This window comes from Lissotriton helveticus, chromosome 3_1, assembly GCF_964261635.1.
Source record: "Lissotriton helveticus chromosome 3_1, aLisHel1.1, whole genome shotgun sequence".
Taxonomy (NCBI): Eukaryota; Metazoa; Chordata; class Amphibia; order Caudata; family Salamandridae; genus Lissotriton; species Lissotriton helveticus.
Window position 1 is genome coordinate 1,549,072,785 of NC_136061.1, and position 12,130 is coordinate 1,549,084,914.

Consider the following 12,130-nt stretch of genomic DNA (forward strand, 5'->3'; position numbering starts at 1 on the left):
GCTTTTCTGTATTTGCCATGACTCAGGGTTTAAAGGAACCCTCTTGCTGCCATGGTGTAATCTGTGATGTCAATCATTCTGTCCAACCCACTAGGTTGTCAGTAAAAGGGACAACATTACGCCAGCTATTCTCATGTTGGGCTACTATTTCATTAGGCGTCAAATCATTGCTTTGACACATAGGGAGTACACGTGCCAGATCTTTTCTCAGTGTCATCTTTGCTGCTATGCCAAACGTTACCTTTCTCCCATATGTGTGTGCATGCGCACCATCAAATGCTAATCTCCTCAGTTCCCGTTTCCCTCTTTGTAAAGCTTGTCTTGCCGTATTGGTTTCTTCTCCCTCACAGGCATACTGTGACTGTTCCCTGTTACTTTCCTCAAGGAGGGAGATTCTTATGTTCAGTGATGTCATCTAATGCCTCCGCTGATCCTTCATAGGATATTTCTGATCCCATTTCTTCTCCCTCTATGATGCTATGGGTAAGGACTGTGTCCTCTGGTCCTCTTTGTTCAGCCATATGTGGCCCATTTGGGGCCCTAAACTGTCCTAGGGGCTCTTCTTCCCTTGCCTGAGTTGCTCTTGGGTCTGCTGTCCATCCTTCTGCATTTTGACCCAGTTGCCTACACCATTCTCCTCTGCTCCTAGGTGCCTGAACCTCCACCACCCTGTGGGAGGAGGTTCTGGTGTGAAGGCTACCCTTCTTGTCTCATTGTAACAGTTGGGACTTCTTGTTTTCAGAAAATCTTCCTGTTTTCTAGCACCACCCATTCTCTGTGTGTCCCTTGAACCTTCGTTAAGTGCACCCCAATCCTTCCTAGTGGGGGACATCTCATCCTCCAATTGAGGTGTAAATGTGGTGTTTACCATCCCTATTTATTTAGTACTGTTCCCACCCAACATCTCCTGTGGTGTACTAGCCATACTAGCCATACTAGGACATGGAGATATACGAGCGTACTCTCCGTGTTTGGAAGAAGATTCTGATGGTGGGCTATAAGCAGGGGATCACTGAAATATTATCGACGGTCACATTATCGACTAGCAATAATATCGTTGAATAATTATCGACTACAAAAATATCGACTTTGTATACTTATTACACAAAATACAAAAATATCGACTAAAAAATATCGAGTATTTAGAATATCGAGTACATAAATATCGTCTTATTAAATATCGACTACTAATATATCGTTGTTCATGAAATTACACCTAACACTACAAAAATATCGACTACTAAAATATAGAGTACAAAAATATCGTTTCTAAACAAATATCGAGTTATTTTTTGGTCCCTTTCATGTCTAAAATACCATATTAATGGTCTATAAAAGTCATTGCTCTATACAAAAAACATTTTACATATAATACCTGTTACTTTTATAACATTACTATTTATCATCATTTGCTATACATTATATTAAATGCGTTCTATCATTTGAAAAAGAATCTTTACATGTAACTAAAATTTTCATAATATTTTTACACTTACACATCTATTTTATTTAACAACTAACCTGCTTTAATGCGGAAAGCACCACATACCACCATTCTCACATGAACAAACACACCAATTAACATAAAAATAATTCAAACTAGCCTATACAATCCTTCCTTTCATCCTACAACCAATCAAATCCAAGCACACAAAATACACATACTATAAAAGGGATAAATGCATTCTACCATTTGCTGCTGCTAACTCCATAGAAAGAAGATGCCAACACTCTGAAGATTTTGTTCCTGAACAAACATCTTTAAAGATCCAGCTCACTAGCTAATTATTCAAGTAAGTTACATTCCATTATTTAAAAATCTAAATTAGTAGTCTATTATTTTACTTATATCTCCTAACTCTTCCACTTATTTAATTTTTATCTCCTCCTACTTTTATGATAGAAACTACTGCAAAAGAATTCCTAATACATGCTCCTATTTCTTCCCCTGCAAAATAAGATAGTAAGTATATATTAATGGTCTGTTATACAACAACAGCTGTTTTTAAACAGTATTTCACAAGATTCATACTTAATTTAAAACATTTTATTCACAGATATTCAGCGATTTTCCGATTTCAACACTACAAATGTATAGAACTACACTAATTAAACATGTAAGTATATATGTTTTTGTTAGTAAACAACCAATATTTAAAATGCTATTTTCTAAACAACATATCTTGCATATTACATCTTCCCTACAGATCCAATAAAAACAGCCTACATCAACTATACCAAAAGACAAGACTACCCTTGTAAAAAATGTAAGTATACTTCAATTTGTCAAAAACTTCCGATAAAAACAAGAACTATGTTCTTAACACCATGTTATGTATTTTATATTTCCTCTACAGATATTGTGAATACATCATACATCTATTCTACCTACAGCAAAGAAAAGTACATATTTAGAAGTTAGTATACTTTAAAATTTTTCCAATTTCCCAACGCTTCAAAATAATTATTATCATATGTGACATGTATTTATTCTATCTTCTCTACAGATCTAAACTTTACTACCTTGATGTACTCCTCCAAATACTACAACTCAACTATTTAAACAAGTAAGTATATGTAATGTTCACATGAAATCTAGTACTAAGCAAATTAAAAAACTGCTTTTTCCTAGGAAAAACGTTTGTTATATATAAACATTAGCTTAGCATTTCTATATTTTCATACCAACAGTAAATAAAGAAATACATACAAGAAAGTCCTTCAAAATACAGTTCTGCATTTGTGATTACTACTTTTAGTAAACGTAAGTATAAATACAACATTAATTATGTTAGCACCACTAAGTGAAATATATGTTATTTGATTTTGTTTCTTTCTACTCTTTCCTAGAACAAGTAAAACAAAATGACAGAAGGTGCAGAATTTGTAATGTCACAGAAAAATAATTTACTGTTATGTTATACGGGTTATGTTTATAGCCAGGAAAGACAAAGTGGTAGAAAAGTTTTCTGGAAATGTACAAAATATTACTCAAACAAATGTTATGGAAGGGCTACTACAGAGGAAACTAATGTGCTATTTACCAGGGAACACAATCATCCCCCCAATGTCACAGAAATAGAAATAAGAGATGCTTTAGAAAGTATAAAGACTGCTAGCACACAAAGTGACAGACCAACAACACAAATCCTTAAAGAGGAACTGTTAAAAGTCCCAGCCCATGCTTCAGGTCAACTACCCTCTATTGACTCCCTAAAACGCACAATTGCATACACTAAAAGACGCACTTCCACAACCCCACCCAACCCTACTACTTTTGAGGAAATTATTATTTCACCAGAAATGTCCATCACACACAATAAAGACAAATTTATCCTTTTTGACAATGAAAGCAGTACAAACAGAATCATAATGTTTGCAACTGCAAGTAATTTAAGAAAAATCCAACAGTGTCCCCAATGGATGATGGATGGAACATTTAAACCATGCCCAAAACCTTTTTATCAACTATATTCCATCCACGGGTTATACCATAACTATAACATCCCTTTCATTTACTGTTTGCTACCAAACAAACAGCAAAACACTTACACAGAAATATTAAATGTTCTCAAAAATGAAATCAAAAATTATTTTCCAGAAAAAATAATTATTGATTTCGAATTAGCTATGATTAATAGCATTTTGAAAATATTTCCCCACACAGCAATCCAGGGTTGCTACTATCATTTCAATCAGAGCATATGGAGACATCTCCAAAAATCAACTTTAAGTATTTTGTACTCAACAGATAGCACCTTTGCCTATCAAATTAAAAAATTGATAGCACTGGCCTACGTTCCTGTTACCGATGTAGCGGAACACTATAATTTATTAATTGACAGCACATATCACAAGAGGAATGAAGATAAACTAACCCCATTACTGGATTATTTCGAAGATACTTGGGTGGGAAGGTTGCACAGATCTGGACATCGACGCCAACCCAAATTCCAAATCCCTTGGTGGAATGTCTATCTTAGTACTTTAAACCAAGAGGCTAAAACCAACAACAGTGTAGAAGGGTGGCATAATGCTTTCCAAGCTACCACAAGCAGAACAAAACCTACATTCCATAACCTACTAGAAGCTTTGATAAAAGAACAAAGCTATCAAGAACTAAGAATGGAACAATCTGTGACCCAAATTGGTCCAAAACTAAGTAAACAAACAAAACAAATGTTCCGACTACTGCAAAGTCAAGTCACACTATACCCTACAACTAGAGGATTAGAATATCTGGCAATAATAGCTAAAACCCTACTATAAAAATGTCGACAAAATATACTAATATCTTCTTACAATAATGATACATATAACAATCATAAACATTTCTAAACAATTATAAATAAGACATATTTGTTTTACAAACTTATCAAAATTTTGCACATTATTTCTGAACAAATATGCAATATTTATAATTACATCACACATACACATTACATAAAGATCGACATTTCCCACCCAATAAATAGAAATATAAAAATACTTACAATTTCTGTAGATGAAAGAGACGTAATGAAGCAAAATACAATCCATACAATCAATTACAAAGTAAGAAAACTCCAATATGGGAAACCATCAAAAACCCGAAAATTATGTAAAAATAAAATAAACGCTCCAGGAAATCCCGAAAACAGTAGTGTGGACACTTTAGTATTTAAAGTGATATACACACAACTTTTAAAAAAACGGTGACGCATACCAATGTATCAATCCAATACGAAACCCTCAAAAATCCCGAAAAAAGGTTACAATTATTAAAATCCGCTCCTGGCAAACACGAAAAATAGGAGATACACGTAAAAATATAACCATAATAAGCCATACATTAGTATCTCCGAAAAAAAAACGCTTCCTTCCATGTAGTTTTCATGCGAGGAACCGGAACCTGTTAAAAAACATACATAACGAAACCCACCCACAAATAGCCCATAAAATTTGTAAATACACTCACAATTAACATTAACCATGTAAGAAGACATTTCCTAACAATTCAAATAACACTAGAACTAAAACATACACGACGCATCTCTAACGACGACATTACACCTAAACGCTACATTAACAAATCATACATACACATAAAAACACTACACAGTTCGAATATACCCTCAAACATTACCACTCAGTCATAAATGGTATATAAAATTTACCTTACCTCTCTCCACACAAAGCAACTCCCAACCGCGAGCTTCTCCAGTCTTGAATGAAGCGCAATAACCTTACGCGGTAAAAAAGTAGTCCCCTTAAACCAATTTTGAAAAGGTATCATAGAAAATATAATGTTATAGTATAAAAATATAATACATACACATTGTTATTGTAACAAATTAGTACAGTAGACTCATTATAATTTAAACTGTTAAAATTTTTTAAATTTCTTTAATATTAATTAATATATAGTAATTAATATATATTAATAATATTAAATAAGTATGTAACACTTTAAATAATATATGTAAAAAAATTATTTTTGTGTACATTTATAGGAATAAGTTTGTGTTTGTTTATAACTAAACATTATTAATTGTTTTGTAAATAATTAATAATAATAAATAATATAACTTATTTATTATTATTAATATAAAAATTATAACCATTTACTATATAAATAATGCCCTTAAATAATGTATTTTTATTTCTCTGGATGTATGTATTTCTGAAAAGAAAAGATAAAAGTTTAAGTTTATTAATTAATAATAATAATAATAAATATATTTGTTATTATTTTTATTAATTAAATTTTTATCTAATAATGTCTAAGTATTATAAAAGTATATAATTGCATAAATAATCTTTTACCAATACCAGATATTATGATTAAACATATTATTCCCCTTTACAGTTATAAAGTTAACAACATAATATATTTATATGTATAATTTAAAAACAACATTGTCAGAAATATGTGAAAAAAAATGTCTTAATTAGTATTTCCATATCTTGAGCAAATATAATCATTGTCATGTTACTTTATAAAAATGTATATATTAAAATTAAATATTTAATAATATTAATATATAATATTAACATTATTAAATATAAATGGAAGAAACAGAAAAATAACTTGAATTTTATTTATTTCAATATAAATACTTGTTACAGAAAGTGATTGATAATAATATTTTGTTTTGTCATAAAAAATGTTGTGAAAACATTTTGTGTGACAAATTAAAACATGTACATAAATGATAATGTGTTATTCTGCAAATACAACATTTCCAAAAATGTTTATGTTATATTTGATATTGATTGTATTGTATTACACATGAAAACATTGAAAAATTGTAATAAAGTTTTGTGAAAACATCCATTTTGCATTGTCTTGTAATATAATAACACACTAATGTAAAATTATATGCAAATGTGCTGGACACTGACCAATTAATAATTGCTATTCCTACTCCAGTCAAAGTATTATCAGAGAAGTTGCTGGACACTGACCAATTATTATTTACTATTCCTACTCAAGTGAAAGTAATATCTGGAAAGGTGCTGAAGACTGACCATGTATAAATTAGAATAGCTACTTTAGTATAATGTTATAGTGTAAATTTTGTCAAATATTTATATATATTTTATAAATATTATTAACATATATTAGTAGTATATTTTTTGCTGAGTAGTTCAAATAATTATTATTAGCATAAAAATGAGCAACTTTATTTCACAAAATTTTTTCAATTATTTGTAATATTTATAAAAAAATTCTCACACTTTATATACACAAAACAGACCCTGAACCCTAAAAATACCCCTTTACCCTAAAACTGAAAAGTGTCCATGAACTCAAAAATATACTCCTTTACCCAAGAACTGGAAACTGACCCTGAACCCTAAAAATACCCCTTTACCCAAAAACTGAAAACTGACCCTGAACCCAAAAAATTCTCCTTTACCCAAAAACTGAAAACTGACCCTGAGCCCTAAAAAATACCCCTTTACCCAAAAACTGAAAACTGACCCTGAACCCAAAAAATTCTCCTTTACCCAAAAATTGAAAACTGACCCTGAACCCTAAAAAATACCCCTTTATCCAAAAACCCAAAACTGACCCTGAACCCTAAAAATTCCCCTTTACCCAAAAACTAAAAACTGACCCTGAACCCAAAAAATACCCCTTTACCCAAGAACTGAAAACTGACCCTAAACCAAAAATATACCCCTATACCCAAAAACTGAAAACTGACCCTGACCCATTAAATATACCCCTTTACCCAAAAACTTAAAACTGACCTGAACCTAAAAATATACCCCTTTACCCACAAACTTAAAACTGACCCTGAAGCTTAAATAAACCCCTTTACCCAAAAACTGAAAACTGACCCTGAACCTTAAATATACCCCTTTACCCACAAACTGAAAACTGACCCTGAACCCTAAAAATACCCCTTTACCCAAAAACTGAAAACTGACCCTGAACATTAGTTATACCCCTTTCCCCAAAAACTGAAAACTGACCCTGATTTCTAAAAATACCCCTTTACCCTAAAACAGAAAACTGACCTTGAAACATAAAAATACCCCTTTACCTAAAGAGAGAAAACTGACCCTGAACACTAAAATTCCTCCTGTACCCAAATTTAATTCATATCATTTAATTAACTATTAATGAATAATTAACTATAATTAATAAGTTAATATATTAGCTAAATAGCTGTAATTAATTAAATATAATTATTTATAATATTTATTCCCAAACAAATATTTAATAATAACAAAATATGATTTTTTTTTATTATTTATTAATAATTAAATCAACTAATTAATATTAATTAATTACTATTTATTTACTAATGATACATATGTACCAAATTATATGAATTAATTAACAAATTAATATTTATTCTTTACCAATTAATTGATAATTTAAATTTCTCACAAACATATCATAATTAATTATTTCTTTTTAATTACTCCCCACCCTTATCCCCTATTAACCCAACATCCCGCTCCTAAACATTAACTACAATTTATACCAATAACAAATATGAAAATCTTTATAGCACATTAGCTGTAATTATTTTCATGTAATTATTAATAAATTTTCCCCCAATTATTTAATGAACTATAACAAAATATTATATATATAACAATTACTCTAAATAATGTAATTAACTAATTAATATTAATTATTTACCAATTAATTACTAATACAAAATTTATACCAAATTATATTAATTAATTAACTAATTTATATTATTTATTTTCCAATTAACTAATTAATAATAATTAATTACCAATTCATTACTACATAAAATTTTATTACCAATTATATTAATTAATTAAATAAATATTATTATTTAATTTCCAATTAACTAATTAATAATATTTAATTACAAATTAATTACTACATAAAATTTTATTACCAATTATATTAATTAATTAACTAATTAATATGATTTATTTTCCAATTAACTAAATAATATTATTTAATTACCAATGAATTACTAATACAAATTTTATAGAAATTTATATAAATTAATTAACTAATTAATATTAATTATTTCCCAATTAATTAAATTATAAAAATATTTACAAACATATATTAATTAATTAATTATTTTAAATTACTCCCCACCCTTATCCCCTATTAACCCACCATCCCGCTCCTAAACATTAACTACAATTTATATTACTATTACAATTTATTTATATTTTTTACCTTTTTTCAACATAATATCGATATTTTTTACTTTGACTATTAATCGATATTTTGTCATGTCGATATTTTTGAGTCGATATTTTTGGACTCGATATTTTATTATCATTATTGTAATCGATATTTTTTACAACGATATTTGTGTTCTCGATATTTTATTATATTCGATATTTTTTCCTCGATATTTTGTCCATTCGATATTGTGAAGTCGATATTATGTCTGTGCACCATAAGCAGGGTCTGTATATCCCACAACAGCAGGATGTGAAGAAGCTGGTAGTGGGTGCAGTGCGTTAAGTTGCATTGTGTACATGCCCCGTACCTTTCCACAATCTAAACTTAATTGCACATCTTGGTAAAGAGGTGGAGGAGCCGAAGGGGTGGTCTGGGTTTGGTTTAAAAAAAAAAATTGTTTAGAGTTTTATATAGCGCGAACTAGACCTGGGGCATCAGGTATCAGAGCGCTTTAAATGAGCGCCAGTTTTGTTACAGATGAACACATTCATATTTTTGTTAGGTGACCAGAGATGAGACATCTGATAAGACAGCACCTTGTGGGAACAGTGCCCGCATTATCAACCTAGAAGTAATTTTGCAATTTCTATTGAAACAAGAGTAGAGGCATGCAGGTATGACGGACCACGAGCTACATAAGATCCTTATCACAACGCCTAACACGCTGTAAGGTTACTCCCGAGTAACTACACTGACATAGTTCAAAGAGATCTAACCTCACTATACCTCCGAACTAGTACGGTTTCAGTTTCTCTCCTTTTTGTTCGTTCTCCTTCTTTTCTTTTTTTCTTTTAAGTTGCCCAATACTGCACAATAAGTGTGCTAGCTAGTCGCTCCACTGCATTGGACATATGGCAATGGTGGTGTGTATATATGTGGTATTCTAATGAGGATTTCCTTTGAAGATGCACTAAGAGATTTCTTTATTATGTGTCTCTCTCCTCTTTGTTTCCACACTTAATAAAGCGGGCCCTCTTATACCTGAGCTGTGTTCCAGGCGAGGTGAGGCCCATTCCTTGTATCTCACGGGTGAGCAAGACAAACTTTATTGTTTTGGTGTAATACAAAGTCATTGTAAGTTAGAGGTTGTAAAAGGTTTTCAGACCTATATTTTGATCTACCAGTCTTTTGCGTTAACAAGTGATTGTTGTGTGACTTAATGTACCATTACCATGCATGATCTTCTTGTTCCAGGTATATTTACACCCTGTGGATACAGAGGATATACACGTGATAGGTGAGGTTGTATTGATTCCAATCTGCACTTTGAGATACTTTTTAAAGCTCATTTCTTTGCACTTATTACACCTTGGATATAGATGCAGTAGCAATATAATAAGTAGGTCCTGATGAAAGCCAGGGACTATCAGTCCCGAGGGCTGAAACATGTTGACCAGATAAACAGGCAGTGATGTATGAAACTGCCTTTATGCACTGTTTTTAACGAGGATTATAACAGATACTCTAATAAAATATTTCTCTTGTATGAATCCTTTTTAATTTTACTTACACCTTGCACTGCACTTAATATTCCCACTTAAACATTCTTTTGCAGCACCACTTCTATAGGGAGTTCTATCATCTTTTTTACTGGTCTCTTCTGAAGACCCCCATTATGACATAATCAACAGCTCAACCCTCTATGATCAAGAGGGCAAGTGGATGGAAGGCTGGAAACCCCGATGATAAGTTTGATCAAGGTTACGAATTTGATGGGAATCCAACCACTCATAAGGGTCCCTATTTTTCTACTCTGTTTCCTGGTGTAGATATGGGTTCATGATCACTGCGGGCACATTTAGTGTAGACTGGTAGTCAGTTAGTAGACCCCCAGGTTTTTCTGGTTTGTTCGTATTTCTGAACTTCAGATAAATCTTTATTAGGCAGTGAAGGTGAACATCAGATATATATATCCCTCTTATCATAGAAAGGTAGTTCACACATATATTTTGGGCAGATGCATTTATGGGTGGCCTGAATGGGTGGTTGCCTGATGCAAATAGAGACAATTATGTTATTGTGAATATATATATATATATATATATATATATATATATATATATATATATATATATATATATATATATATACACAAATATATATGTAAAACGAAAGATGCTGGCCCGTCACTGCTTCCAATGGGACTACCCAGGTACCACACTACATGAAAGAAGATACCGCAGCTCCAATTCCTGGTTTCAAGTGCATTCATTTATTTTCAAATTGTAGAAACTCCAATATAGCTCAAGCATTATTCCTGCCACAACGCATTTCGACCGCAAACTGCGATCTTGATCATATATATATATATATATATATATATATATATATATATATACAACAATCACTCGCCCCAACCGCGCCAGCAATCCGGACTCCACCAGGATACCACCAGCAAGGAAACGAGAGCCGACCCTATATATATATTTTACAAACAAAGTTGCTCCTTCTGATCGCCTGGGCCCTGCGGGCGTTGGCGCACACGCCGGCGGAGCACGCCGGAAATTCAAGCTACGAAAAGTTCCCAATATCGTGCGCTCTCAATAACGTAAATCCACACCAGCAATTTGTTTTGAGGGTGTTTATTCCTCCAACAAGTTGGGAACTTTTCGTAATATATAGAGTCAGAGTCCAAAAAATTGCCCTGAAGCATTCCGAGATCACTGGATAGACGCTCCGCTATCCGGCTTTAAATTATTGCATGCCTTCAAACTCCACATAGTTTTTAAAAGTGCTGACGCGTTTCAAGGCATTCATGCCCCTTCATCTTGGGCTGCACAAAGGAAAATGGATGCACGCATTATTTTCTTTCAGTTTCCTTTTATTTAATTTAAGGTCCCTCAGTGGGCGTTTGCTAAGTGAACAGTCCATCTGAAGCTTTATGGGTCTTGAAGTCCATAATGCGCATACACTGTTTACTTTAAGTAAGCTCTATTTTCTTTTGTTATTTCATGCTTCATTAATTACCTTTAGTAGGTTGCTTTGCGCTCAGGCAGGCTCTTTGAATGGGAACGCTGAGCTAAGGAGTCCGACAAAGTTGGAGACTCAAGCCTCGCCCCGCTGAAAGTCACGTTTTGCTCCCTGCATGCAATGGTGCTTCTCGGCACAGCCGTGCTGCCGTGTGTAATAGGGTCCAACAAATTGCCATGAAGCATTCCGAGATCACTCGATAGGCGCTCCGCCATCCGGCTTTAAATTATTGCATGCCTTCACACTCCACATATTTTTTTAAAGTGCTGACGCGTTTCAGGGCATTCATGCCCCTTCATCTTGGGCTGCACAAAGGAAAATGGATGCATGCATTATTTTGTTTCCGGTTCCTTTTATTTAATTCAGGCCCCTCAGTGGGTTTTTGCTAAGTGAACAGTCCATCTGAAGCTTTATGGGACTTGAAGTCCATAATGCGCATACACTGTTTACTTTAAATAAGCTCCATTTTCTTTTGTTATT

General features: G+C 32.4%; 1 pseudogene; it reads right to left on the reverse strand.

The window, feature by feature from the left end:
• Nucleotides 1-12,130, reverse strand: part of LOC144824275 (uncharacterized) — a 39,968-nt pseudogene that overhangs the window by 8,108 nt on the left and 19,730 nt on the right.